This window comes from Ambystoma mexicanum, chromosome 13 (assembly GCF_040938575.1).
Source record: "Ambystoma mexicanum isolate Mex_15411 chromosome 13, UKY_AmexF1_1, whole genome shotgun sequence".
NCBI lineage: Eukaryota > Metazoa > Chordata > Amphibia > Caudata > Ambystomatidae > Ambystoma > Ambystoma mexicanum.
Genome location: NC_090938.1, coordinates 357,155,251 through 357,179,919, shown reverse-complemented (window position 1 = coordinate 357,179,919; position 24,669 = coordinate 357,155,251). Strand labels below are relative to the sequence as shown.

General features: G+C 43.6%; 24 non-coding genes across 24 annotated transcripts; 18 read left to right on the top strand and 6 right to left on the bottom strand.

The window, feature by feature from the left end:
• Nucleotides 1-940: 940 nt before the first annotated feature.
• Nucleotides 941-1,035, bottom strand: TRNAI-UAU (transfer RNA isoleucine (anticodon UAU)). The gene is made up of 2 exons: nucleotides 998-1,035; nucleotides 941-976 (listed from the first exon to the last, which is right to left on the bottom strand). It is a non-coding gene; the product is annotated as a tRNA-Ile (tRNA).
• Nucleotides 1,036-2,057: 1,022 nt separating this feature from the next.
• On the top strand, nucleotides 2,058-2,129 carry TRNAT-UGU (transfer RNA threonine (anticodon UGU)). Its single transcript has one exon. It is a non-coding gene; the product is annotated as a tRNA-Thr (tRNA).
• A 687-nt stretch (nucleotides 2,130-2,816) lies between these two features.
• On the top strand, nucleotides 2,817-2,898 carry TRNAS-GCU (transfer RNA serine (anticodon GCU)). The gene has a single exon. It is a non-coding gene; the product is annotated as a tRNA-Ser (tRNA).
• Nucleotides 2,899-3,444: 546 nt separating this feature from the next.
• TRNAT-CGU (transfer RNA threonine (anticodon CGU)) lies at nucleotides 3,445-3,516 on the top strand. Its single transcript has one exon. It is a non-coding gene; the product is annotated as a tRNA-Thr (tRNA).
• A 1,488-nt stretch (nucleotides 3,517-5,004) lies between these two features.
• Nucleotides 5,005-5,099, bottom strand: TRNAI-UAU (transfer RNA isoleucine (anticodon UAU)). The gene is made up of 2 exons: nucleotides 5,062-5,099; nucleotides 5,005-5,040 (listed from the first exon to the last, which is right to left on the bottom strand). It is a non-coding gene; the product is annotated as a tRNA-Ile (tRNA).
• A 1,022-nt stretch (nucleotides 5,100-6,121) lies between these two features.
• TRNAT-UGU (transfer RNA threonine (anticodon UGU)) lies at nucleotides 6,122-6,193 on the top strand. The gene has a single exon. It is a non-coding gene; the product is annotated as a tRNA-Thr (tRNA).
• Nucleotides 6,194-6,880: 687 nt separating this feature from the next.
• Nucleotides 6,881-6,962, top strand: TRNAS-GCU (transfer RNA serine (anticodon GCU)). Its single transcript has one exon. It is a non-coding gene; the product is annotated as a tRNA-Ser (tRNA).
• A 546-nt stretch (nucleotides 6,963-7,508) lies between these two features.
• On the top strand, nucleotides 7,509-7,580 carry TRNAT-CGU (transfer RNA threonine (anticodon CGU)). The gene has a single exon. It is a non-coding gene; the product is annotated as a tRNA-Thr (tRNA).
• A 1,488-nt stretch (nucleotides 7,581-9,068) lies between these two features.
• TRNAI-UAU (transfer RNA isoleucine (anticodon UAU)) lies at nucleotides 9,069-9,163 on the bottom strand. The gene is made up of 2 exons: nucleotides 9,126-9,163; nucleotides 9,069-9,104 (listed from the first exon to the last, which is right to left on the bottom strand). It is a non-coding gene; the product is annotated as a tRNA-Ile (tRNA).
• A 1,022-nt stretch (nucleotides 9,164-10,185) lies between these two features.
• TRNAT-UGU (transfer RNA threonine (anticodon UGU)) lies at nucleotides 10,186-10,257 on the top strand. Its single transcript has one exon. It is a non-coding gene; the product is annotated as a tRNA-Thr (tRNA).
• A 687-nt stretch (nucleotides 10,258-10,944) lies between these two features.
• TRNAS-GCU (transfer RNA serine (anticodon GCU)) lies at nucleotides 10,945-11,026 on the top strand. The gene has a single exon. It is a non-coding gene; the product is annotated as a tRNA-Ser (tRNA).
• A 546-nt stretch (nucleotides 11,027-11,572) lies between these two features.
• TRNAT-CGU (transfer RNA threonine (anticodon CGU)) lies at nucleotides 11,573-11,644 on the top strand. Its single transcript has one exon. It is a non-coding gene; the product is annotated as a tRNA-Thr (tRNA).
• Nucleotides 11,645-13,121: 1,477 nt separating this feature from the next.
• Nucleotides 13,122-13,216, bottom strand: TRNAI-UAU (transfer RNA isoleucine (anticodon UAU)). Its single transcript has 2 exons — nucleotides 13,179-13,216; nucleotides 13,122-13,157 (listed from the first exon to the last, which is right to left on the bottom strand). It is a non-coding gene; the product is annotated as a tRNA-Ile (tRNA).
• A 1,022-nt stretch (nucleotides 13,217-14,238) lies between these two features.
• TRNAT-UGU (transfer RNA threonine (anticodon UGU)) lies at nucleotides 14,239-14,310 on the top strand. Its single transcript has one exon. It is a non-coding gene; the product is annotated as a tRNA-Thr (tRNA).
• Nucleotides 14,311-14,997: 687 nt separating this feature from the next.
• Nucleotides 14,998-15,079, top strand: TRNAS-GCU (transfer RNA serine (anticodon GCU)). Its single transcript has one exon. It is a non-coding gene; the product is annotated as a tRNA-Ser (tRNA).
• Nucleotides 15,080-15,625: 546 nt separating this feature from the next.
• TRNAT-CGU (transfer RNA threonine (anticodon CGU)) lies at nucleotides 15,626-15,697 on the top strand. Its single transcript has one exon. It is a non-coding gene; the product is annotated as a tRNA-Thr (tRNA).
• Nucleotides 15,698-17,185: 1,488 nt separating this feature from the next.
• Nucleotides 17,186-17,280, bottom strand: TRNAI-UAU (transfer RNA isoleucine (anticodon UAU)). Its single transcript has 2 exons — nucleotides 17,243-17,280; nucleotides 17,186-17,221 (listed from the first exon to the last, which is right to left on the bottom strand). It is a non-coding gene; the product is annotated as a tRNA-Ile (tRNA).
• A 1,022-nt stretch (nucleotides 17,281-18,302) lies between these two features.
• Nucleotides 18,303-18,374, top strand: TRNAT-UGU (transfer RNA threonine (anticodon UGU)). The gene has a single exon. It is a non-coding gene; the product is annotated as a tRNA-Thr (tRNA).
• A 687-nt stretch (nucleotides 18,375-19,061) lies between these two features.
• Nucleotides 19,062-19,143, top strand: TRNAS-GCU (transfer RNA serine (anticodon GCU)). The gene has a single exon. It is a non-coding gene; the product is annotated as a tRNA-Ser (tRNA).
• Nucleotides 19,144-19,689: 546 nt separating this feature from the next.
• Nucleotides 19,690-19,761, top strand: TRNAT-CGU (transfer RNA threonine (anticodon CGU)). Its single transcript has one exon. It is a non-coding gene; the product is annotated as a tRNA-Thr (tRNA).
• Nucleotides 19,762-21,249: 1,488 nt separating this feature from the next.
• Nucleotides 21,250-21,342, bottom strand: TRNAI-UAU (transfer RNA isoleucine (anticodon UAU)). Its single transcript has 2 exons — nucleotides 21,307-21,342; nucleotides 21,250-21,285 (listed from the first exon to the last, which is right to left on the bottom strand). It is a non-coding gene; the product is annotated as a tRNA-Ile (tRNA).
• Nucleotides 21,343-22,364: 1,022 nt separating this feature from the next.
• Nucleotides 22,365-22,436, top strand: TRNAT-UGU (transfer RNA threonine (anticodon UGU)). The gene has a single exon. It is a non-coding gene; the product is annotated as a tRNA-Thr (tRNA).
• Nucleotides 22,437-23,124: 688 nt separating this feature from the next.
• Nucleotides 23,125-23,206, top strand: TRNAS-GCU (transfer RNA serine (anticodon GCU)). Its single transcript has one exon. It is a non-coding gene; the product is annotated as a tRNA-Ser (tRNA).
• A 546-nt stretch (nucleotides 23,207-23,752) lies between these two features.
• Nucleotides 23,753-23,824, top strand: TRNAT-CGU (transfer RNA threonine (anticodon CGU)). Its single transcript has one exon. It is a non-coding gene; the product is annotated as a tRNA-Thr (tRNA).
• Nucleotides 23,825-24,669: the final 845 nt, after the last annotated feature.

Sequence of the window (24,669 nt, the reverse complement as noted above, 5' to 3'; positions counted from 1 at the left end):
AGATGTGTTCACGCAGAGCAAGTTGCATACATCGCCAACAGCCATTCTCTCCTGCTCCTGTGCATCCAGTTCGGAAGCGAACCCACCCAATTGTTCTATATGTCTGCTACCCTGACCGCATTCACACATCATTGGCTATTAGTATGCAGCTTGTGGGCGCTGTCAATGGGATATAAGCACCATTCCCCATGTCTGCAATAGCTAGACCAGATTCTGAGGTATGATGAGCAGGGGTCCAGGCACTTCGCCTGACGAACGCCGGGCTTAGCCCTGCCGGGCCTAGCCCTGAGGGGCCTAACTGGGCATGGCCCTGTGTAAGGTAGGGTGAGCAGGGGACCACTTGCAACTAACCTTCGGCACCAATCAGGCATGGAGAGGTCTGTGCAAATGCCCAGCCCTTTAGCAATCTCGATCTGCAAAACCTTCAACTCCTAATTCTCATGGCTCCCAGAAGCCCTAGCCCATATGCAAATGAGGCGAGTTCCTATCAGCATCCTTGTTCTGCTTGATTTTATCAAAGTGACTGCCTGATTAGTGAAAGGGTATTTATTCTCAGAGGTTTGCTTCAAAGGCGATAATGCAGTAAATAGACAACATTATTCTTTGTAAGTTGATATTGTCTCCTGGATCCTACTCCAGTAACCCTTTTTCTACCTTTACAAATGTCTTCCGTAAGTGGTGCTCAGCAGAAAATGGAGTATAATAACAGTTGACATTTTTTATTTTCTGTTCTATTTTCAAAAACCCTCCGTAGCTGTATTTAAAGCGCAAACACCCCATAAATAACTTGCAATGAGTATTCCATGTCTAAAAGGCAGAGGAGCTGTCATACAACATTAACTGACAATCAAGGAAACCTTGAGGTGAACCAAAAAATGTCCAGAACATTTATTGGTTCAATAATTCCGTTTTGAGGTGAATTAGTAAAAAGTTCCAAAGTTGCTCCAGGTGAGGCTTGAACTCACAACCTCGGCATTGCTCACTGCATGTACTGCTGTATAAGTACCGCGCGCTAACCGATTGCGCCACTGGAGCTGCTGTGTTTTGGTTTTCGACATGAAACTACACCCACAAACACACACACAAGTGTACAAAAGCACCCACAAGCTCTGGCATTGTCTTTTTAGCTGACACCAAATTATGGGTGCCTTGTAGTGCCCATATTGTGCCACTGGAGCTTACCTTTTAGCCTGATATACACTTTGCCACTGATGTTCAGCCAATGGTGCAGTCAAATGTCCCTTCTACATTTTTGTCATGCTGCAGGCAGTGCCACTGGAGCCAGCATGATGCTCTTCCTCATATTCAACACGTGTCAATTGAAACACCTCCCAATGTCATCTTGGCGATGCCTATAAACACCCCAGGACTTTGATGAATTTTTCTCAACAGCAAGTGAGGCAGTTTTCCTGCAAACGGCTGGATGTACCTCAACAAGCAGCGCATTGTGGTTCTATTTTGAAGATGTTTGTGTTATTACCTGTAAAGACTTGAATGCCTAACATAATCCCTGTAGACGAGGTGGCCGAGTGGTTAAGGCGATGGACTGCTAATCTGCTGTACACGCGTGGTTTCGAATCCCACCTTTGTCGATTTTAACTTTTGAAATCTTTTTTAAACATCTGCATTGCTCTAAGCACCATTGCCATTGGCTTTCAAAGAACATACAGACAAAAGTGAAAATATGCATGTTAGTTGATTAAGAAGGACACAAACAAGGTTGTCGTGTTACTGGCAGGAATGCAATCTGCTGTGCTTGACTACCCTTTGAGCCAGAATCCGGATAGAAATTTAAAAAAGCAAAGGTAATATCCATATTGTCTCTCTGCTGCCATGTACATGTTTTTTTCAACTTTCACGCATCACATCTCCTCATTAGTCACCCTAAAATTGCACGGAATACGCACAAATTAGCTGCTCCTCAAAAAATCGGCCAGAAAAAAACAGGTCAAATCACAATCATATACATACATTCTCACACACCCTTCAAATATGTCTACCCAGTAAACATCATGTTGTGTGCTCGTTGTGTTGCTGTTATGCGTCGTAACCTGAGGGGCTCTGTAGCTCAGTGGCAGAGCACTGGTCTTGTAAACCAGGGGTCGTGAGTTCGATCCTCATCAGGGCCTCCAAATGGTAATTTTCTTGAACATTGTTGAATAGGAACTGATATTGCACATTGTACCTGTGCAACCTTTTACCAATGGATTCGGGCCTATAACAAAGCCACAAGCGCAAGGTGTCTGAATAGTCTGTGGGGAAGGTCGGCTTTCTGGACCTAATTTCTTCAAGAAAAAGACCTTGATAATTTTGTGATGACAGATGCAGATGATCACGGTGAAGCCCTTACTCTATTGAACAGTACAGCGGTTCTGGGTTGCACGCCTTTCTCTATTTTCAGGGACGTTGATGTGGCAAAATTTAATTGGAAAAGGGTTATTGCCATCACTCACTATTTAAATTCAATGACATCAAAGGAAGCAGCAGCATCTGAACTTTGATCTTGGCTGGAAACGTTGAATGATGCCAAACACTGGGAAACTGGAGCTTGCGTTATGCTGGTTTTACTACTAATGGTGTGCCATACGGAAGCTCAAGCACCTTCCTCTGGATTAGTGTTGTGAACCCTCCAGGAGCTCTAGTTATATTTTTCTGAACTTCAACTTGATGTGTTTATCTATCAATGGCCGGGTAAGGAAGAACGAGTCAACGATCTTGTTTCTATTATGACAAACATGATCTATTTTTCACTGACTTTGCACCACCATTGTTTTATCTCTTCTTTAAGCATGGGATTCGAGCACCGTTCCCAAACAGACGAGGTGGCCGAGTGGTTAAGGCGATGGACTGCTAATCCATTGTGCTCTGCACGCGTGGGTTCGAATCCCACCTTCGTCGTATTTTTTCTTTATAGTCTGCATTTAAACATAGACCAAAGTCTTTCAACCTCCCTGTGAAAGACAGGAATGAGTACAGATATGGAAATAGAGATGTAAAAATAAGTTCATTGGTGCAGGCGGAGAATGAAATTAGTCAAAGACTTTCCTCGTAGGTTTCCATTCTTTACTATTATAGGAGCCAAAATCAGCGCAGTTAGTAAACTCCCAAGCTTACATCCCAAATTCTTTTTTCTTTTAGTTGTCTGCCTTTTACATGTTCCTTTTGCCATCATTCTGACCTGCTATCTAAACTCATGAACCTGTTCAGCATCCTACTCAATACATACATACCCGTAAAAGTACATACTCAAACGCATACCGACAATGTATCACCAACATAAGCACACACGCTTTCGCAAATCAGATGTATGATGACGTACTGAACACATGCAGAGATATACAGCCATTTTTACACAACCAGAAATTCATATACCTGGAGATCTACCTAGGTAAAAACCATGGTTTCTTTGCACTTTCTGTTGTTGGCTGTGAGCAAGCAGCAGGTGGCCTTGTAGCTCAGTGGCAGAGCACTGGTCTCGTAAACCAGGGGTCATGAGTTCAAACCTCATCAGGGCCTCGGGCGGATTATTTTCAAAAAGCACGGGGAAGAGAAGCCAGAGTTGCACCATCTACAGAGAACCTTTTATGACGGGATGCATCCTCATAATTGAAGTCTTCCACAGAAGGAGTGAAATAGAGTTCGAGAGGAAGGCCTAATGTTTTCAGGCAAAGACTGACAAAAACCTTGCAATGTCGCATGTAGCTGCTTTGGTGAAAAGACTGTTCAAGTTCACAATGCAACGGAGGGGTGTTCCCCATCTCCATACAATCATCTCTTTGATAATGTAAACGTGCCAGGCGTGTTGAAAGACAAAGACAGACACAACCGCACATACCAGTTGAAGAAAGACAGCCAGCAAACACATTTGTATAGAGGTAAGCAAGCCTCAATTAGAGATGTGAGTCCCTCCGTTTCTGCGGGAGTCCACAAGTTTAATAAAAAATGAACACATATCTTTCATGTTCTAATGATTACCAATCTTTCTGATTAGCTCTGCATAGCTCCAATGGCTATGTGTGTGTGTGTGTGTGTATGTGCCCGTGTGTGTAGGGGAAGGGGTCGGTAGATGTGTTCACGCAGAGCAAGTTGCATACATCGCCAACAGCCATTCTCTCCTGCTCCTGTGCATCCAGTTCGGAAGCGAACCCACCCAATTGTTCTATATGTCTGCTACCCTGACCGCATTCACACATCATTGGCTATTAGTATGCAGCTTGTGGGCGCTGTCAATGGGATATAAGCACCATTCCCCATGTCTGCAATAGCTAGACCAGATTCTGAGGTATGATGAGCAGGGGTCCAGGCACTTCGCCTGACGAACGCCGGGCTTAGCCCTGCCGGGCCTAGCCCTGAGGGGCCTAACTGGGCATGGCCCTGTGTAAGGTAGGGTGAGCAGGGGACCACTTGCAACTAACCTTCGGCACCAATCAGGCATGGAGAGGTCTGTGCAAATGCCCAGCCCTTTAGCAATCTCGATCTGCAAAACCTTCAACTCCTAATTCTCATGGCTCCCAGAAGCCCTAGCCCATATGCAAATGAGGCGAGTTCCTATCAGCATCCTTGTTCTGCTTGATTTTATCAAAGTGACTGCCTGATTAGTGAAAGGGTATTTATTCTCAGAGGTTTGCTTCAAAGGCGATAATGCAGTAAATAGACAACATTATTCTTTGTAAGTTGATATTGTCTCCTGGATCCTACTCCAGTAACCCTTTTTCTACCTTTACAAATGTCTTCCGTAAGTGGTGCTCAGCAGAAAATGGAGTATAATAACAGTTGACATTTTTTATTTTCTGTTCTATTTTCAAAAACCCTCCGTAGCTGTATTTAAAGCGCAAACACCCCATAAATAACTTGCAATGAGTATTCCATGTCTAAAAGGCAGAGGAGCTGTCATACAACATTAACTGACAATCAAGGAAACCTTGAGGTGAACCAAAAAATGTCCAGAACATTTATTGGTTCAATAATTCAGTTTTGAGGTGAATTAGTAAAAAGTTCCAAAGTTGCTCCAGGTGAGGCTTGAACTCACAACCTCGGCATTGCTCACTGCATGTACTGCTGTATAAGTACCGCGCGCTAACCGATTGCGCCACTGGAGCTGCTGTGTTTTGGTTTTCGACATGAAACTACACCCACAAACACACACACAAGTGTACAAAAGCACCCACAAGCTCTGGCATTGTCTTTTTAGCTGACACCAAATTATGGGTGCCTTGTAGTGCCCATATTGTGCCACTGGAGCTTACCTTTTAGCCTGATATACACTTTGCCACTGATGTTCAGCCAATGGTGCAGTCAAATGTCCCTTCTACATTTTTGTCATGCTGCAGGCAGTGCCACTGGAGCCAGCATGATGCTCTTCCTCATATTCAACACGTGTCAATTGAAACACCTCCCAATGTCATCTTGGCGATGCCTATAAACACCCCAGGACTTTGATGAATTTTTCTCAACAGCAAGTGAGGCAGTTTTCCTGCAAACGGCTGGATGTACCTCAACAAGCAGCGCATTGTGGTTCTATTTTGAAGATGTTTGTGTTATTACCTGTAAAGACTTGAATGCCTAACATAATCCCTGTAGACGAGGTGGCCGAGTGGTTAAGGCGATGGACTGCTAATCTGCTGTACACGCGTGGTTTCGAATCCCACCTTTGTCGATTTTAACTTTTGAAATCTTTTTTAAACATCTGCATTGCTCTAAGCACCATTGCCATTGGCTTTCAAAGAACATACAGACAAAAGTGAAAATATGCATGTTAGTTGATTAAGAAGGACACAAACAAGGTTGTCGTGTTACTGGCAGGAATGCAATCTGCTGTGCTTGACTACCCTTTGAGCCAGAATCCGGATAGAAATTTAAAAAAGCAAAGGTAATATCCATATTGTCTCTCTGCTGCCATGTACATGTTTTTTTCAACTTTCACGCATCACATCTCCTCATTAGTCACCCTAAAATTGCACGGAATACGCACAAATTAGCTGCTCCTCAAAAAATCGGCCAGAAAAAAACAGGTCAAATCACAATCATATACATACATTCTCACACACCCTTCAAATATGTCTACCCAGTAAACATCATGTTGTGTGCTCGTTGTGTTGCTGTTATGCGTCGTAACCTGAGGGGCTCTGTAGCTCAGTGGCAGAGCACTGGTCTTGTAAACCAGGGGTCGTGAGTTCGATCCTCATCAGGGCCTCCAAATGGTAATTTTCTTGAACATTGTTGAATAGGAACTGATATTGCACATTGTACCTGTGCAACCTTTTACCAATGGATTCGGGCCTATAACAAAGCCACAAGCGCAAGGTGTCTGAATAGTCTGTGGGGAAGGTCGGCTTTCTGGACCTAATTTCTTCAAGAAAAAGACCTTGATAATTTTGTGATGACAGATGCAGATGATCACGGTGAAGCCCTTACTCTATTGAACAGTACAGCGGTTCTGGGTTGCACGCCTTTCTCTATTTTCAGGGACGTTGATGTGGCAAAATTTAATTGGAAAAGGGTTATTGCCATCACTCACTATTTAAATTCAATGACATCACAGGAAGCAGCAGCATCTGAACTTTGATCTTGGCTGGAAACGTTGAATGATGCCAAACACTGGGAAACTGGAGCTTGCGTTATGCTGGTTTTACTACTAATGGTGTGCCATACGGAAGCTCAAGCACCTTCCTCTGGATTAGTGTTGTGAACCCTCCAGGAGCTCTTGTTATATTTTTCTGAACTTCAACTTGATGTGTTTATCTATCAATGGCCGGGTAAGGAAGAACGAGTCAACGATCTTGTTTCTATTATGACAAACATGATCTATTTTTCACTGACTTTGCACCACCATTGTTTTATCTCTTCTTTAAGCATGGGATTCGAGCACCGTTCCCAAACAGACGAGGTGGCCGAGTGGTTAAGGCGATGGACTGCTAATCCATTGTGCTCTGCACGCGTGGGTTCGAATCCCACCTTCGTCGTATTTTTTCTTTATAGTCTGCATTTAAACATAGACCAAAGTCTTTCAACCTCCCTGTGAAAGACAGGAATGAGTACAGATATGGAAATAGAGATGTAAAAATAAGTTCATTGGTGCAGGCGGAGAATGAAATTAGTCAAAGACTTTCCTCGTAGGTTTCCATTCTTTACTATTATAGGAGCCAAAATCAGCGCAGTTAGTAAACTCCCAAGCTTACATCCCAAATTCTTTTTTCTTTTAGTTGTCTGCCTTTTACATGTTCCTTTTGCCATCATTCTGACCTGCTATCTAAACTCATGAACCTGTTCAGCATCCTACTCAATACATACATACCCGTAAAAGTACATACTCAAACGCATACCGACAATGTATCACCAACATAAGCACACACGCTTTCGCAAATCAGATGTATGATGACGTACTGAACACATGCAGAGATATACAGCCATTTTTACACAACCAGAAATTCATATACCTGGAGATCTACCTAGGTAAAAACCATGGTTTCTTTGCACTTTCTGTTGTTGGCTGTGAGCAAGCAGCAGGTGGCCTTGTAGCTCAGTGGCAGAGCACTGGTCTCGTAAACCAGGGGTCATGAGTTCAAACCTCATCAGGGCCTCGGGCGGATTATTTTCAAAAAGCACGGGGAAGAGAAGCCAGAGTTGCACCATCTACAGAGAACCTTTTATGACGGGATGCATCCTCATAATTGAAGTCTTCCACAGAAGGAGTGAAATAGAGTTCGAGAGGAAGGCCTAATGTTTTCAGGCAAAGACTGACAAAAACCTTGCAATGTCGCATGTAGCTGCTTTGGTGAAAAGACTGTTCAAGTTCACAATGCAACGGAGGGGTGTTCCCCATCTCCATACAATCATCTCTTTGATAATGTAAACGTGCCAGGCGTGTTGAAAGACAAAGACAGACACAACCGCACATACCAGTTGAAGAAAGACAGCCAGCAAACACATTTGTATAGAGGTAAGCAAGCCTCAATTAGAGATGTGAGTCCCTCCGTTTCTGCGGGAGTCCACAAGTTTAATAAAAAATGAACACATATCTTTCATGTTCTAATGATTACCAATCTTTCTGATTAGCTCTGCATAGCTCCAATGGCTATGTGTGTGTGTGTGTGTGTATGTGCCCGTGTGTGTAGGGGAAGGGGTCGGTAGATGTGTTCACGCAGAGCAAGTTGCATACATCGCCAACAGCCATTCTCTCCTGCTCCTGTGCATCCAGTTCGGAAGCGAACCCACCCAATTGTTCTATATGTCTGCTACCCTGACCGCATTCACACATCATTGGCTATTAGTATGCAGCTTGTGGGCGCTGTCAATGGGATATAAGCACCATTCCCCATGTCTGCAATAGCTAGACCAGATTCTGAGGTATGATGAGCAGGGGTCCAGGCATTTCGCCTGACAAACGCCGGGCTTAGCCCTGCCGGGCCTAGCCCTGAGGGGCCTAACTGGGCATGGCCCTGTGTAAGGTAGGGTGAGCAGGGGACCACTTGCAACTAACCTTCGGCACCAATCAGGCATGGAGAGGTCTGTGCAAATGCCCAGCCCTTTAGCAATCTCGATCTGCAAAACCTTCAACTCCTAATTCTCATGGCTCCCAGAAGCCCTAGCCCATATGCAAATGAGGCGAGTTCCTATCAGCATCCTTGTTCTGCTTGATTTTATCAAAGTGACTGCCTGATTAGTGAAAGGGTATTTATTCTCAGAGGTTTGCTTCAAAGGCGATAATGCAGTAAATAGACAACATTATTCTTTGTAAGTTGATATTGTCTCCTGGATCCTACTCCAGTAACCCTTTTTCTACCTTTACAAATGTCTTCCGTAAGTGGTGCTCAGCAGAAAATGGAGTATAATAACAGTTGACATTTTTTATTTTCTGTTCTATTTTCAAAAACCCTCCGTAGCTGTATTTAAAGCGCAAACACCCCATAAATAACTTGCAATGAGTATTCCATGTCTAAAAGGCAGAGGAGCTGTCATACAACATTAACTGACAATCAAGGAAACCTTGAGGTGAACCAAAAAATGTCCAGAACATTTATTGGTTCAATAATTCAGTTTTGAGGTGAATTAGTAAAAAGTTCCAAAGTTGCTCCAGGTGAGGCTTGAACTCACAACCTCGGCATTGCTCACTGCATGTACTGCTGTATAAGTACCGCGCGCTAACCGATTGCGCCACTGGAGCTGCTGTGTTTTGGTTTTCAACATGAAACTACACCCACAAACACACACACAAGTGTACAAAAGCACCCACAAGCTCTGGCATTGTCTTTTTAGCTGACACCAAATTATGGGTGCCTTGTAGTGCCCATATTGTGCCACTGGAGCTTACCTTTTAGCCTGATATACACTTTGCCACTGATGTTCAGCCAATGGTGCAGTCAAATGTCCCTTCTACATTTTTGTCATGCTGCAGGCAGTGCCACTGGAGCCAGCATGATGCTCTTCCTCATATTCAACACGTGTCAATTGAAACACCTCCCAATGTCATCTTGGCGATGCCTATAAACACCCCAGGACTTTGATGAATTTTTCTCAACAGCAAGTGAGGCAGTTTTCCTGCAAACGGCTGGATGTACCTCAACAAGGAACGCATTGTGGTTCTATTTTGAAGATGTTTGTGTTATTACCTGTAAAGACTTGAATGCCTAACATAATCCCTGTAGACGAGGTGGCCGAGTGGTTAAGGCGATGGACTGCTAATCTACTGTACACGTGTGGTTTCGAATCCCACCTTTGTCGATTTTAACTTTTGAAATCTTTTTTAAACATCTGCATTGCTCTAAGCACCATTGCCATTGGCTTTCAAAGAACATACAGACAAAAGTGAAAATATGCATGTTAGTTGATTAAGAAGGACACAAACAAGGTTGTCGTGTTACTGGCAGGAATGCAATCTGCTGTGCTTGACTACCCTTTGAGCCAGAATCCGGATAGAAATTTAAAAAAGCAAAGGTAATATCCATATTGTCTCTCTGCTGCCATGTACATGTTTTTTTCAACTTTCACGCATCACATCTCCTCATTAGTCACCCTAAAATTGCACGGAATACGCACAAATTAGCTGCTCCTCAAAAAATCGGCCAGAAAAAAACAGGTCAAATCACAATCATATACATACATTCTCACACACCCTTCAAATATGTCTACCCAGTAAACATCATGTTGTGTGCTCGTTGTGTTGCTGTTATGCGTCGTAACCTGAGGGGCTCTGTAGCTCAGTGGCAGAGCACTGGTCTTGTAAACCAGGGGTCGTGAGTTCGATCCTCATCAGGGCCTCCAAATGGTAATTTTCTTGAACATTGTTGAATAGGAACTGATATTGCACATTGTACCTGTGCAACCTTTTACCAATGGATTCGGGCCTATAACAAAGCCACAAGCGCAAGGTGTCTGAATAGTCTGTGGGGAAGGTCGGCTTTCTGGACCTAATTTCTTCAAGAAAAAGACCTTGATAATCTTGTGATGACAGATGCAGATGATCACGGTGAAGCCCTTACTCTATTGAACAGTACAGCGGTTCTGGGTTGCACGCCTTTCTCTATTTTCAGGGACGTTGATGTGGCAAAATTTAATTGGAAAAGGGTTATTGCCATCACTCACTATTTAAATTCAATGACATCACAGGAAGCAGCAGCATCTGAACTTTGATCTTGGCTGGAAACGTTGAATGATGCCAAACACTGGGAAACTGGAGCTTGCGTTATGCTGGTTTTACTACTAATGGTGTGCCATACGGAAGCTCAAGCACCTTCCTCTGGATTAGTGTTGTGAACCCTCCAGGAGCTCTTGTTATATTTTTCTGAACTTCAACTTGATGTGTTTATCTATCAATGGCCGGGTAAGGAAGAACGAGTCAACGATCTTGTTTCTACTATGACAAACATGATCTATTTTTCACTGACTTTGCACCACCATTGTTTTATCTCTTCTTTAAGCATGGGACTCGAGCACCGTTCCCAAACAGACGAGGTGGCCGAGTGGTTAAGGCGATGGACTGCTAATCCATTGTGCTCTGCACGCGTGGGTTCGAATCCCACCTTCGTCGTATTTTTTCTTTATAGTCTGCATTTAAACATAGACCAAAGTCTTTCAACCTCCCTGTGAAAGACAGGAATGAGTACAGATATGGAAATAGAGATGTAAAAATAAGTTCATTGGTGCAGGCGGAGAATGAAATTAGTCAAAGACTTTCCTCGTAGGTTTCCATTCTTTACTATTATAGGAGCCAAAATCAGCGCAGTTAGTAAACTCCCAAGCTTACATCCCAAATTCTTTTTTCTTTTAGTTGTCTGCCTTTTACATGTTCCTTTTGCCATCATTCTGACCTGCTATCTAAACTCATGAACCTGTTCAGCATCCTACTCAATACATACATACCCGTAAAAGTACATACTCAAACGCATACCGACAATGTATCACCAACATAAGCACACACGCTTTCGCAAATCAGATGTATGATGACGTACTGAACACATGCAGAGATATACAGCCATTTTTACACAACCAGAAATTCATATACCTGGAGATCTACCTAGGTAAAACCCATGGTTTCTTTGCACTTTCTGTTGTTGGCTGTGAGCAAGCAGCAGGTGGCCTTGTAGCTCAGTGGCAGAGCACTGGTCTCGTAAACCAGGGGTCATGAGTTCAAACCTCATCAGGGCCTCGGGCGGATTATTTTCAAAAAGCACGGGGAAGAGAAGCCAGAGTTGCACCATCTACAGAGAACCTTTTATGACGGGATGCATCCTCATAATTGAAGTCTTCCACAGAAGGAGTGAAATAGAGTTCGAGAGGAAGGCCTAATGTTTTCAGGCAAAGACTGACAAAAACCTTGCAATGTCGCATGTAGCTGCTTTGGTGAAAAGACTGTTCAAGTTCACAATGCAACGGAGGGGTGTTCCCCATCTCCATACAATCATCTCTTTGATAATGTAAACGTGCCAGGCGTGTTGAAAGACAAAGACAGACACAACCGCACATACCAGTTGAAGAAAGACAGCCAGCAAACACATTTGTATAGAGGTATGCAAGCCTCAATTAGAGATGTGAGTCCCTCCGTTTCTGCGGGAGTCCACAAGTTTAATAAAAAATGAACACATATCTTTCATGTTCTAATGATTACCAATCTTTCTGATAGCTCCAATGGCTATGTGTGTGTGTGTGTGTGTATGTGCCCGTGTGTGTAGGGGAAGGGGTCGGTAGATGTGTTCACGCAGAGCAAGTTGCATACATCGCCAACAGCCATTCTCTCCTGCTCCTGTGCATCCAGTTCGGAAGCGAACCCACCCAATTGTTCTATATGTCTGCTACCCTGACCGCATTCACACATCATTGGCTATTAGTATGCAGCTTGTGGGCGCTGTCAATGGGATATAAGCACCATTCCCCATGTCTGCAATAGCTAGACCAGATTCTGAGGTATGATGAGCAGGGGTCCAGGCACTTCGCCTGACGAACGCCGGGCTTAGCCCTGCCGGGCCTAGCCCTGAGGGGCCTAACTGGGCATGGCCCTGTGTAAGGTAGGGTGAGCAGGGGACCACTTGCAACTAACCTTCGGCACCAATCAGGCATGGAGAGGTCTGTGCAAATGCCCAGCCCTTTAGCAATCTCGATCTGCAAAACCTTCAACTCCTAATTCTCATGGCTCCCAGAAGCCCTAGCCCATATGCAAATGAGGCGAGTTCCTATCAGCATCCTTGTTCTGCTTGATTTTATCAAAGTGACTGCCTGATTAGTGAAAGGGTATTTATTCTCAGAGGTTTGCTTCAAAGGCGATAATGCAGTAAATAGACAACATTATTCTTTGTAAATTGATATTGTCTCCTGGATCCTACTCCAGTAACCCTTTTTCTACCTTTACAAATGTCTTCCGTAAGTGGTGCTCAGCAGAAAATGGAGTATAATAACAGTTGACATTTTTTATTTTCTGTTCTATTTTCAAAAACCCTCCGTAGCTGTATTTAAAGCGCAAACACCCCATAAATAACTTGCAATGAGTATTCCATGTCTAAAAGGCAGAGGAGCTGTCATACAACATTAACTGACAATCAAGGAAACCTTGAGGTGAACCAAAAAATGTCCAGAACATTTATTGGTTCAATAATTCAGTTTTGAGGTGAATTAGTAAAAAGTTCCAAAGTTGCTCCAGGTGAGGCTTGAACTCACAACCTCGGCATTGCTCACTGCATGTACTGCTGTATAAGTACCGCGCGCTAACCGATTGCGCCACTGGAGCTGCTGTGTTTTGGTTTTCGACATGAAACTACACCCACAAACACACACACAAGTGTACAAAAGCACCCACAAGCTCTGGCATTGTCTTTTTAGCTGACACCAAATTATGGGTGCCTTGTAGTGCCCATATTGTGCCACTGGAGCTTACCTTTTAGCCTGATATACACTTTGCCACTGATGTTCAGCCAATGGTGCAGTCAAATGTCCCTTCTACATTTTTGTCATGCTGCAGGCAGTGCCACTGGAGCCAGCATGATGCTCTTCCTCATATTCAACACGTGTCAATTGAAACACCTCCCAATGTCATCTTGGCGATGCCTATAAACACCCCAGGACTTTGATGAATTTTTCTCAACAGCAAGTGAGGCAGTTTTCCTGCAAACGGCTGGATGTACCTCAACAAGGAACGCATTGTGGTTCTATTTTGAAGATGTTTGTGTTATTACCTGTAAAGACTTGAATGCCTAACATAATCCCTGTAGACGAGGTGGCCGAGTGGTTAAGGCGATGGACTGCTAATCTGCTGTACACGCGTGGTTTCGAATCCCACCTTTGTCGATTTTAACTTTTGAAATCTTTTTTAAACATCTGCATTGCTCTAAGCACCATTGCCATTGGCTTTCAAAGAACATACAGACAAAAGTGAAAATATGCATGTTAGTTGATTAAGAAGGACACAAACAAGGTTGTCGTGTTACTGGCAGGAATGCAATCTGCTGTGCTTGACTACCCTTTGAGCCAGAATCCGGATAGAAATTTAAAAAAGCAAAGGTAATATCCATATTGTCTCTCTGCTGCCATGTACATGTTTTTTTCAACTTTCACGCATCACATCTCCTCATTAGTCACCCTAAAATTGCACGGAATACGCACAAATTAGCTGCTCCTCAAAAAATCGGCCAGAAAAAAACAGGTCAAATCACAATCATATACATACATTCTCACACACCCTTCAAATATGTCTACCCAGTAAACATCATGTTGTGTGCTCGTTGTGTTGCTGTTATGCGTCGTAACCTGAGGGGCTCTGTAGCTCAGTGGCAGAGCACTGGTCTTGTAAACCAGGGGTCGTGAGTTCGATCCTCATCAGGGCCTCCAAATGGTAATTTTCTTGAACATTGTTGAATAGGAACTGATATTGCACATTGTACCTGTGCAACCTTTTACCAATGGATTCGGGCCTATAACAAAGCCACAAGCGCAAGGTGTCTGAATAGTCTGTGGGGAAGGTCGGCTTTCTGGACCTAATTTCTTCAAGAAAAAGACCTTGATAATTTTGTGATGACAGATGCAGATGATCACGGTGAAGCCCTTACTCTATTGAACAGTACAGCGGTTCTGGGTTGCACGCCTTTCTCTATTTTCAGGGACGTTGATGTGGCAAAATTTAATTGGAAAAGGGTTATTGCCATCACTCACTATTTAAATTCAATGACATCACAGGAAGCAGCAGCATCTGAACTTTGATCTTGGCTGGAAACGTTGAATGATGCCAAACACTGGGAAACTGGAGCTTGCGTTATGCTGGTTTTACTACTAATGGTGTGCCATACGGAAGCTCAAGCACCTTCCTCTGGATTAGTGTTGTGAACCCTCCAGGAGCTCTTGTTATATTTTTCTGAACTTCAACTTGATGTGTTTATCTATCAATGGCCGGGTAAGGAAGAACGAGTCAACGATCTTGTTTCTATTATGACAAACATGATCTATTTTTCACTGACTTTGCACCACCATTGTTTTATCTCTTCTTTAAGCATGGGATTCGAGCACCGTTCCCAAACAGACGAGGTGGCCGAGTGGTTAAGGCGATGGACTGCTAATCCATTGTGCTCTGCACGCGTGGGTTCGAATCCCACCTTCGTCGTATTTTTTCTTTATAGTCTGCATTTAAACATAGACCAAAGTCTTTCAACCTCCCTGTGAAAGACAGGAATGAGTACAGATATGGAAATAGAGATGTAAAAATAAGTTCATTGGTGCAGGCGGAGAATGAAATTAGTCAAAGACTTTCCTCGTAGGTTTCCATTCTTTACTATTATAGGAGCCAAAATCAGCGCAGTTAGTAAACTCCCAAGCTTACATCCCAAATTCTTTTTTCTTTTAGTTGTCTGCCTTTTACATGTTCCTTTTGCCATCATTCTGACCTGCTATCTAAACTCATGAACCTGTTCAGCATCCTACTCAATACATACATACCCGTAAAAGTACATACTCAAACGCATACCGACAATGTATCACCAACATAAGCACACACGCTTTCGCAAATCAGATGTATGATGACGTACTGAACACATGCAGAGATATACAGCCATTTTTACACAACCAGAAATTCATATACCTGGAGATCTACCTAGGTAAAAACCATGGTTTCTTTGCACTTTCTGTTGTTGGCTGTGAGCAAGCAGCAGGTGTCCTTGTAGCTCAGTGGCAGAGCACTGGTCTCGTAAACCAGGGGTCATGAGTTCAAACCTCATCAGGGCCTCGGGCGGATTATTTTCAAAAAGCACGGGGAAGAGAAGCCAGAGTTGCACCATCTACAGAGAACCTTTTATGACGGGATGCATCCTCATAATTGAAGTCTTCCACAGAAGGAGTGAAATAGAGTTCGAGAGGAAGGCCTAATGTTTTCAGGCAAAGACTGACAAAAACCTTGCAATGTCGCATGTAGCTGCTTTGGTGAAAAGACTGTTCAAGTTCACAATGCAACGGAGGGGTGTTCCCCATCTCCATACAATCATCTCTTTGATAATGTAAACGTGCCAGGCGTGTTGAAAGACAAAGACAGACACAACCGCACATACCAGTTGAAGAAAGACAGCCAGCAAACACATTTGTATAGAGGTAAGCAAGCCTCAATTAGAGATGTGAGTCCCTCCGTTTCTGCGGGAGTCCACAAGTTTAATAAAAAATGAACACATATCTTTCATGTTCTAATGATTACCAATCTTTCTGATTAGCTCTGCATAGCTCCAATGGCTATGTGTGTGTGTGTGTGTGTATGTGCCCGTGTGTGTAGGGGAAGGGGTCGGTAGATGTGTTCACGCAGAGCAAGTTGCATACATCGCCAACAGCCATTCTCTCCTGCTCCTGTGCATCCAGTTCGGAAGCGAACCCACCCAATTGTTCTATATGTCTGCTACCCTGACCGCATTCACACATCATTGGCTATTAGTATGCAGCTTGTGGGCGCTGTCAATGGGATATAAGCACCATTCCCCATGTCTGCAATAGCTAGACCAGATTCTGAGGTATGATGAGCAGGGGTCCAGGCACTTCGCCTGACGAACGCCGGGCTTAGCCCTGCCGGGCCTAGCCCTGAGGGGCCTAACTGGGCATGGCCCTGTGTAAGGTAGGGTGAGCAGGGGACCACTTGCAACTAACCTTTGGCACCAATCAGGCATGGAGAGGTCTGTGCAAATGCCCAGCCCTTTAGCAATCTCGATCTGCAAAACCTTCAACTCCTAATTCTCATGGCTCCCAGAAGCCCTAGCCCATATGCAAATGAGGCGAGTTCCTATCAGCATCCTTGTTCTGCTTGATTTTATCAAAGTGACTGCCTGATTAGTGAAAGGGTATTTATTCTCAGAGGTTTGCTTCAAAGGCGATAATGCAGTAAATAGACAACATTATTCTTTGTAAGTTGATATTGTCTCCTGGATCCTACTCCAGTAACCCTTTTTCTACCTTTACAAATGTCTTCCGTAAGTGGTGCTCAGCAGAAAATGGAGTATAATAACAGTTGACATTTTTTATTTTCTGTTCTATTTTCAAAAACCCTCCGTAGCTGTATTTAAAGCGCAAACACCCCATAAATAACTTGCAATGAGTATTCCATGTCTAAAAGGCAGAGGAGCTGTCATACAACATTAACTGACAATCAAGGAAACCTTGAGGTGAACCAAAAAATGTCCAGAACATTTATTGGTTCAATAATTCAGTTTTGAGGTGAATTAGTAAAAAGTTCCAAAGTTGCTCCAGGTGAGGCTTGAACTCACAACCTCGGCATTGCTCACTGCATGTACTGCTGTATAAGTACCGCGCGCTAACCGATTGCGCCACTGGAGCTGCTGTGTTTTGGTTTTCGACATGAAACTACACCCACAAACACACACACAAGTGTACAAAAGCACCCACAAGCTCTGGCATTGTCTTTTTAGCTGACACCAAATTATGGGTGCCTTGTAGTGCCCATATTGTGCCACTGGAGCTTACCTTTTAGCCTGATATACACTTTGCCACTGATGTTCAGCCAATGGTGCAGTCAAATGTCCCTTCTACATTTTTGTCATGCTGCAGGCAGTGCCACTGGAGCCAGCATGATGCTCTTCCTCATATTCAACACGTGTCAATTGAAACACCTCCCAATGTCATCTTGGCGATGCCTATAAACACCCCAGGACTTTGATGAATTTTTCTCAACAGCAAGTGAGGCAGTTTTCCTGCAAACGGCTGGATGTACCTCAACAAGGAACGCATTGTGGTTCTATTTTGAAGATGTTTGTGTTATTACCTGTAAAGACTTGAATGCCTAACATAATCCCTGTAGACGAGGTGGCCGAGTGGTTAAGGCGATGGACTGCTAATCTGCTGTACACGCGTGGTTTCGAATCCCACCTTTGTCGATTTTAACTTTTGAAATCTTTTTTAAACATCTGCATTGCTCTAAGCACCATTGCCATTGGCTTTCAAAGAACATACAGACAAAAGTGAAAATATGCATGTTAGTTGATTAAGAAGGACACAAACAAGGTTGTCGTGTTACTGGCAGGAATGCAATCTGCTGTGCTTGACTACCCTTTGAGCCAGAATCCGGATAGAAATTTAAAAAAGCAAAGGTAATATCCATATTGTCTCTCTGCTGCCATGTACATGTTTTTTTCAACTTTCACGCATCACATCTCCTCATTAGTCACCCTAAAATTGCACGGAATACGCACAAATTAGCTGCTCCTCAAAAAATCGGCCAGAAAAAAACAGGTCAAATCACAATCATATACATACATTCTCACACACCCTTCAAATATGTCTACCCAGTAAACATCATGTTGTGTGCTCGTTGTGTTGCTGTTATGCGTCGTAACCTGAGGGGCTCTGTAGCTCAGTGGCAGAGCACTGGTCTTGTAAACCAGGGGTCGTGAGTTCGATCCTCATCAGGGCCTCCAAATGGTAATTTTCTTGAACATTGTTGAATAGGAACTGATATTGCACATTGTACCTGTGCAACCTTTTACCAATGGATTCGGGCCTATAACAAAGCCACAAGCGCAAGGTGTCTGAATAGTCTGTGGGGAAGGTCGGCTTTCTGGACCTAATTTCTTCAAGAAAAAGACCTTGATAATTTTGTGATGACAGATGCAGATGATCACGGTGAAGCCCTTACTCTATTGAACAGTACAGCGGTTCTGGGTTGCACGCCTTTCTCTATTTTCAGGGACGTTGATGTGGCAAAATTTAATTGGAAAAGGGTTATTGCCATCACTCACTATTTAAATTCAATGACATCACAGGAAGCAGCAGCATCTGAACTTTGATCTTGGCTGGAAACGTTGAATGATGCCAAACACTGGGAAACTGGAGCTTGCGTTATGCTGGTTTTACTACTAATGGTGTGCCATACGGAAGCTCAAGCACCTTCCTCTGGATTAGTGTTGTGAACCCTCCAGGAGCTCTAGTTATATTTTTCTGAACTTCAACTTGATGTGTTTATCTATCAATGGCCGGGTAAGGAAGAACGAGTCAACGATCTTGTTTCTATTATGACAAACATGATCTATTTTTCACTGACTTTGCACCACCATTGTTTTATCTCTTCTTTAAGCATGGGATTCGAGCACCGTTCCCAAACAGACGAGGTGGCCGAGTGGTTAAGGCGATGGACTGCTAATCCATTGTGCTCTGCACGCGTGGGTTCGAATCCCACCTTTGTCGTATTTTTTCTTTATAGTCTGCATTTAAACATAGACCAAAGTCTTTCAACCTCCCTGTGAAAGACAGGAATGAGTACAGATATGGAAATAGAGATGTAAAAATAAGTTCATTGGTGCAGGCGGAGAATGAAATTAGTCAAAGACTTTCCTCGTAGGTTTCCATTCTTTACTATTATAGGAGCCAAAATCAGCGCAGTTAGTAAACTCCCAAGCTTACATCCCAAATTCTTTTTTCTTTTAGTTGTCTGCCTTTTACATGTTCCTTTTGCCATCATTCTGACCTGCTATCTAAACTCATGAACCTGTTCAGCATCCTACTCAATACATACATACCCGTAAAAGTACATACTCAAACGCATACCGACAATGTATCACCAACATAAGCACACACGCTTTCGCAAATCAGATGTATGATGACGTACTGAACACATGCAGAGATATACAGCCATTTTTACACAACCAGAAATTCATATACCTGGAGATCTACCTAGGTAAAAACCATGGTTTCTTTGCACTTTCTGTTGTTGGCTGTGAGCAAGCAGCAGGTGGCCTTGTAGCTCAGTGGCAGAGCACTGGTCTCGTAAACCAGGGGTCATGAGTTCAAACCTCATCAGGGCCTTGGGCGGATTATTTTCAAAAAGCACGGGGAAGAGAAGCCAGAGTTGCACCATCTACAGAGAACCTTTTATGACGGGATGCATCCTCATAATTGAAGTCTTCCACAGAAGGAGTGAAATAGAGTTCGAGAGGAAGGCCTAATGTTTTCAGGCAAAGACTGACAAAAACCTTGCAATGTCGCATGTAGCTGCTTTGGTGAAAAGACTGTTCAAGTTCACAATGCAACGGAGGGGTGTTCCCCATCTCCATACAATCATCTCTTTGATAATGTAAACGTGCCAGGCGTGTTGAAAGACAAAGACAGACACAACCGCACATACCAGTTGAAGAAAGACAGCCAGCAAACACATTTGTATAGAGGTAAGCAAGCCTCAATTAGAGATGTGAGTCCCTCCGTTTCTGCGGGAGTCCACAAGTTTAATAAAAAATGAACACATATCTTTCATGTTCTAATGATTACCAATCTTTCTGATTAGCTCTGCATAGCTCCAATGGCTATGTGTGTGTGTGTGTGTGTATGTGCCCGTGTGTGTAGGGGAAGGGGTCGGTAGATGTGTTCACGCAGAGCAAGTTGCATACATCGCCAACAGCCATTCTCTCCTGCTCCTGTGCATCCAGTTCGGAAGCGAACCCACCCAATTGTTCTATATGTCTGCTACCCTGACCGCATTCACACATCATTGGCTATTAGTATGCAGCTTGTGGGCGCTGTCAATGGGATATAAGCACCATTCCCCATGTCTGCAATAGCTAGACCAGATTCTGAGGTATGATGAGCAGGGGTCCAGGCACTTCGCCTGACGAACGCCGGGCTTAGCCCTGCCGGGCCTAGCCCTGAGGGGCCTAACTGGGCATGGCCCTGTGTAAGGTAGGGTGAGCAGGGGACCACTTGCAACTAACCTTCGGCACCAATCAGGCATGGAGAGGTCTGTGCAAATGCCCAGCCCTTTAGCAATCTCGATCTGCAAAACCTTCAACTCCTAATTCTCATGGCTCCCAGAAGCCCTAGCCCATATGCAAATGAGGCGAGTTCCTATCAGCATCCTTGTTCTGCTTGATTTTATCAAAGTGACTGCCTGATTAGTGAAAGGGTATTTATTCTCAGAGGTTTGCTTCAAAGGCGATAATGCAGTAAATAGACAACATTATTCTTTGTAAGTTGATATTGTCTCCTGGATCCTACTCCAGTAACCCTTTTTCTACCTTTACAAATGTCTTCCGTAAGTGGTGCTCAGCAGAAAATGGAGTATAATAACAGTTGACATTTTTTATTTTCTGTTCTATTTTCAAAAACCCTCCGTAGCTGTATTTAAAGCGCAAACACCCCATAAATAACTTGCAATGAGTATTCCATGTCTAAAAGGCAGAGGAGCTGTCATACAACATTAACTGACAATCAAGGAAACCTTGAGGTGAACCAAAAAATGTCCAGAACATTTATTGGTTCAATAATTCAGTTTTGAGGTGAATTAGTAAAAAGTTCCAAAGTTGCTCCAGGTGAGGCTTGAACTCACAACCTCGGCATTGCTCACTGCATGTACTGCTGTATAAGTACCGCGCTAACCGATTGCGCCACTGGAGCTGCTGTGTTTTGGTTTTCGACATGAAACTACACCCACAAACACACACACAAGTGTACAAAAGCACCCACAAGCTCTGGCATTGTCTTTTTAGCTGACACCAAATTATGGGTGCCTTGTAGTGCCCATATTGTGCCACTGGAGCTTACCTTTTAGCCTGATATACACTTTGCCACTGATGTTCAGCCAATGGTGCAGTCAAATGTCCCTTCTACATTTTTGTCATGCTGCAGGCAGTGCCACTGGAGCCAGCATGATGCTCTTCCTCATATTCAACACGTGTCAATTGAAACACCTCCCAATGTCATCTTGGCGATGCCTATAAACACCCCAGGACTTTGATGAATTTTTCTCAACAGCAAGTGAGGCAGTTTTCCTGCAAACGGCTGGATGTACCTCAACAAGGAACGCATTGTGGTTCTATTTTGAAGATGTTTGTGTTATTACCTGTAAAGACTTGAATGCCTAACATAATCCCTGTAGACGAGGTGGCCGAGTGGTTAAGGCGATGGACTGCTAATCTGCTGTACACGCGTGGTTTCGAATCCCACCTTTGTCGATTTTAACTTTTGAAATCTTTTTTAAACATCTGCATTGCTCTAAGCACCATTGCCATTGGCTTTCAAAGAACATACAGACAAAAGTGAAAATATGCATGTTAGTTGATTAAGAAGGACACAAACAAGGTTGTCGTGTTACTGGCAGGAATGCAATCTGCTGTGCTTGACTACCCTTTGAGCCAGAATCCGGATAGAAATTTAAAAAAGCAAAGGTAATATCCATATTGTCTCTCTGCTGCCATGTACATGTTTTTTTCAACTTTCACGCATCACATCTCCTCATTAGTCACCCTAAAATTGCACGGAATACGCACAAATTAGCTGCTCCTCAAAAAATCGGCCAGAAAAAAACAGGTCAAATCACAATCATATACATACATTCTCACACACCCTTCAAATATGTCTACCCAGTAAACATCATGTTGTGTGCTCGTTGTGTTGCTGTTATGCGTCGTAACCTGAGGGGCTCTGTAGCTCAGTGGCAGAGCACTGGTCTTGTAAACCAGGGGTCCTGAGTTCGATCCTCATTAGGGCCTCCAAATGGTAATTTTCTTGAACATTGTTGAACAGGAACTGATATTGCACATTGTACCTGTGCAACCTTTTACCAATGGATTCGGGCCTATAACAAAGCCACAAGCGCAAGGTGTCTGAATAGTCTGTGGGGAAGGTCGGCTTTCTGGACCTAATTTCTTCAAGAAAAAGACCTTGATAATCTTGTGATGACAGATGCAGATGATCACGGTGAAGCCCTTACTCTATTGAACAGTACAGCGGTTCTGGGTTGCACGCCTTTCTCTATTTTCAGGGACGTTGATGTGGCAAAATTTAATTGGAAAAGGGTTATTGCCATCACTCACTATTTAAATTCAATGACATCACAGGAAGCAGCAGCATCTGAACTTTGATCTTGGCTGGAAACGTTGAATGATGCCAAACACTGGGAAACTGGAGCTTGCGTTATGCTGGTTTTACTACTAATGGTGTGCCATACGGAAGCTCAAGCACCTTCCTCTGGATTAGTGTTGTGAACCCTCCAGGAGCTCTTGTTATATTTTTCTGAACTTCAACTTGATGTGTTTATCTATCAATGGCCGGGTAAGGAAGAACGAGTCAACGATCTTGTTTCTACTATGACAAACATGATCTATTTTTTCACTGACTTTGCACCACCATTGTTTTATCTCTTCTTTAAGCATGGGACTCGAGCACCGTTCCCAAACAGACGAGGTGGCCGAGTGGTTAAGGCAATGGACTGCTAATTCATTGTGCTCTGCAAGCGTGGGTTCGAATCCCACCTTCGTCGTATTTTTTCTTTATAGTCTGCATTTAAACATAGACCAAAGTCTTTCAACCTCCCTGTGAAAGACAGGAATGAGTACAGATATGGAAATAGAGATGTAAAAATAAGTTCATTGGTGCAGGCGGAGAATGAAATTAGTCAAAGACTTTCCTCGTAGGTTTCCATTCTTTACTATTATAGGAGCCAAAATCAGCGCAGTTAGTAAACTCCCAAGCTTACATCCCAAATTCTTTTTTCTTTTAGTTGTCTGCCTTTTACATGTTCCTTTTGCCATCATTCTGACCTGCTATCTAAACTCATGAACCTGTTCAGCATCCTACTCAATACATACATACCCGTAAAAGTACATACTCAAACGCATACCGACAATGTATCACCAACATAAGCACACACGCTTTCGCAAATCAGATGTATGATGACGTACTGAACACATGCAGAGATATACAGCCATTTTTACACAACCAGAAATTCATATACCTGGAGATCTACCTAGGTAAAACCCATGGTTTCTTTGCACTTTCTGTTGTTGGCTGTGAGCAAGCAGCAGGTGGCCTTGTAGCTCAGTGGCAGAGCACTGGTCTCGTAAACCAGGGGTCATGAGTTCAAACCTCATCAGGTCCTCGGGCGGATTATTTTCAAAAAGCACGGGGAAGAGAAGCCAGAGTTGCACCATCTACAGAGAACCTTTTATGACGGGATGCATCCTCATAATTGAAGTCTTCCACAGAAGGAGTGAAATAGAGTTCGAGAGGAAGGCCTAATGTTTTCAGGCAAAGACTGACAAAAACCTTGCAATGTCGCATGTAGCTGCTTTGGTGAAAAGACTGTTCAAGTTCACAATGCAACGGAGGGGTGTTCCCCATCTCCATACAATCATCTCTTTGATAATGTAAACGTGCCAGGCGTGTTGAAAGACAAAGACAGACACAACCGCACATACCAGTTGAAGAAAGACAGCCAGCAAACACATTTGTATAGAGGTAAGCAAGCCTCAATTAGAGATGTGAGTCCCTCCGTTTCTGCGGGAGTCCACAAGTTTAATAAAAAATGAACACATATCTTTCATGTTCTAATGATTACCAATCTTTCTGATTAGCTCTGCATAGCTCCAATGGCTATGTGTGTGTGTGTGTGTGTATGTGCCCGTGTGTGTAGGGGAAGGGGTCGGTAGATGTGTTCACGCAGAGCAAGTTGCATACATCGCCAACAGCCATTCTCTCCTGCTCCTGTGCATCCAGTTCGGAAGCGAACCCACCCAATTGTTCTATATGTCTGCTACCCTGACCGCATTCACACATCATTGGCTATTAGTATGCAGCTTGTGGGCGCTGTCAATGGGATATAAGCACCATTCCCCATGTCTGCAATAGCTAGACCAGATTCTGAGGTATGATGAGCAGGGGTCCAGGCACTTCGCCTGACGAACGCCGGGCTTAGCCCTGCCGGGCCTAGCCCTGAGGGGCCTA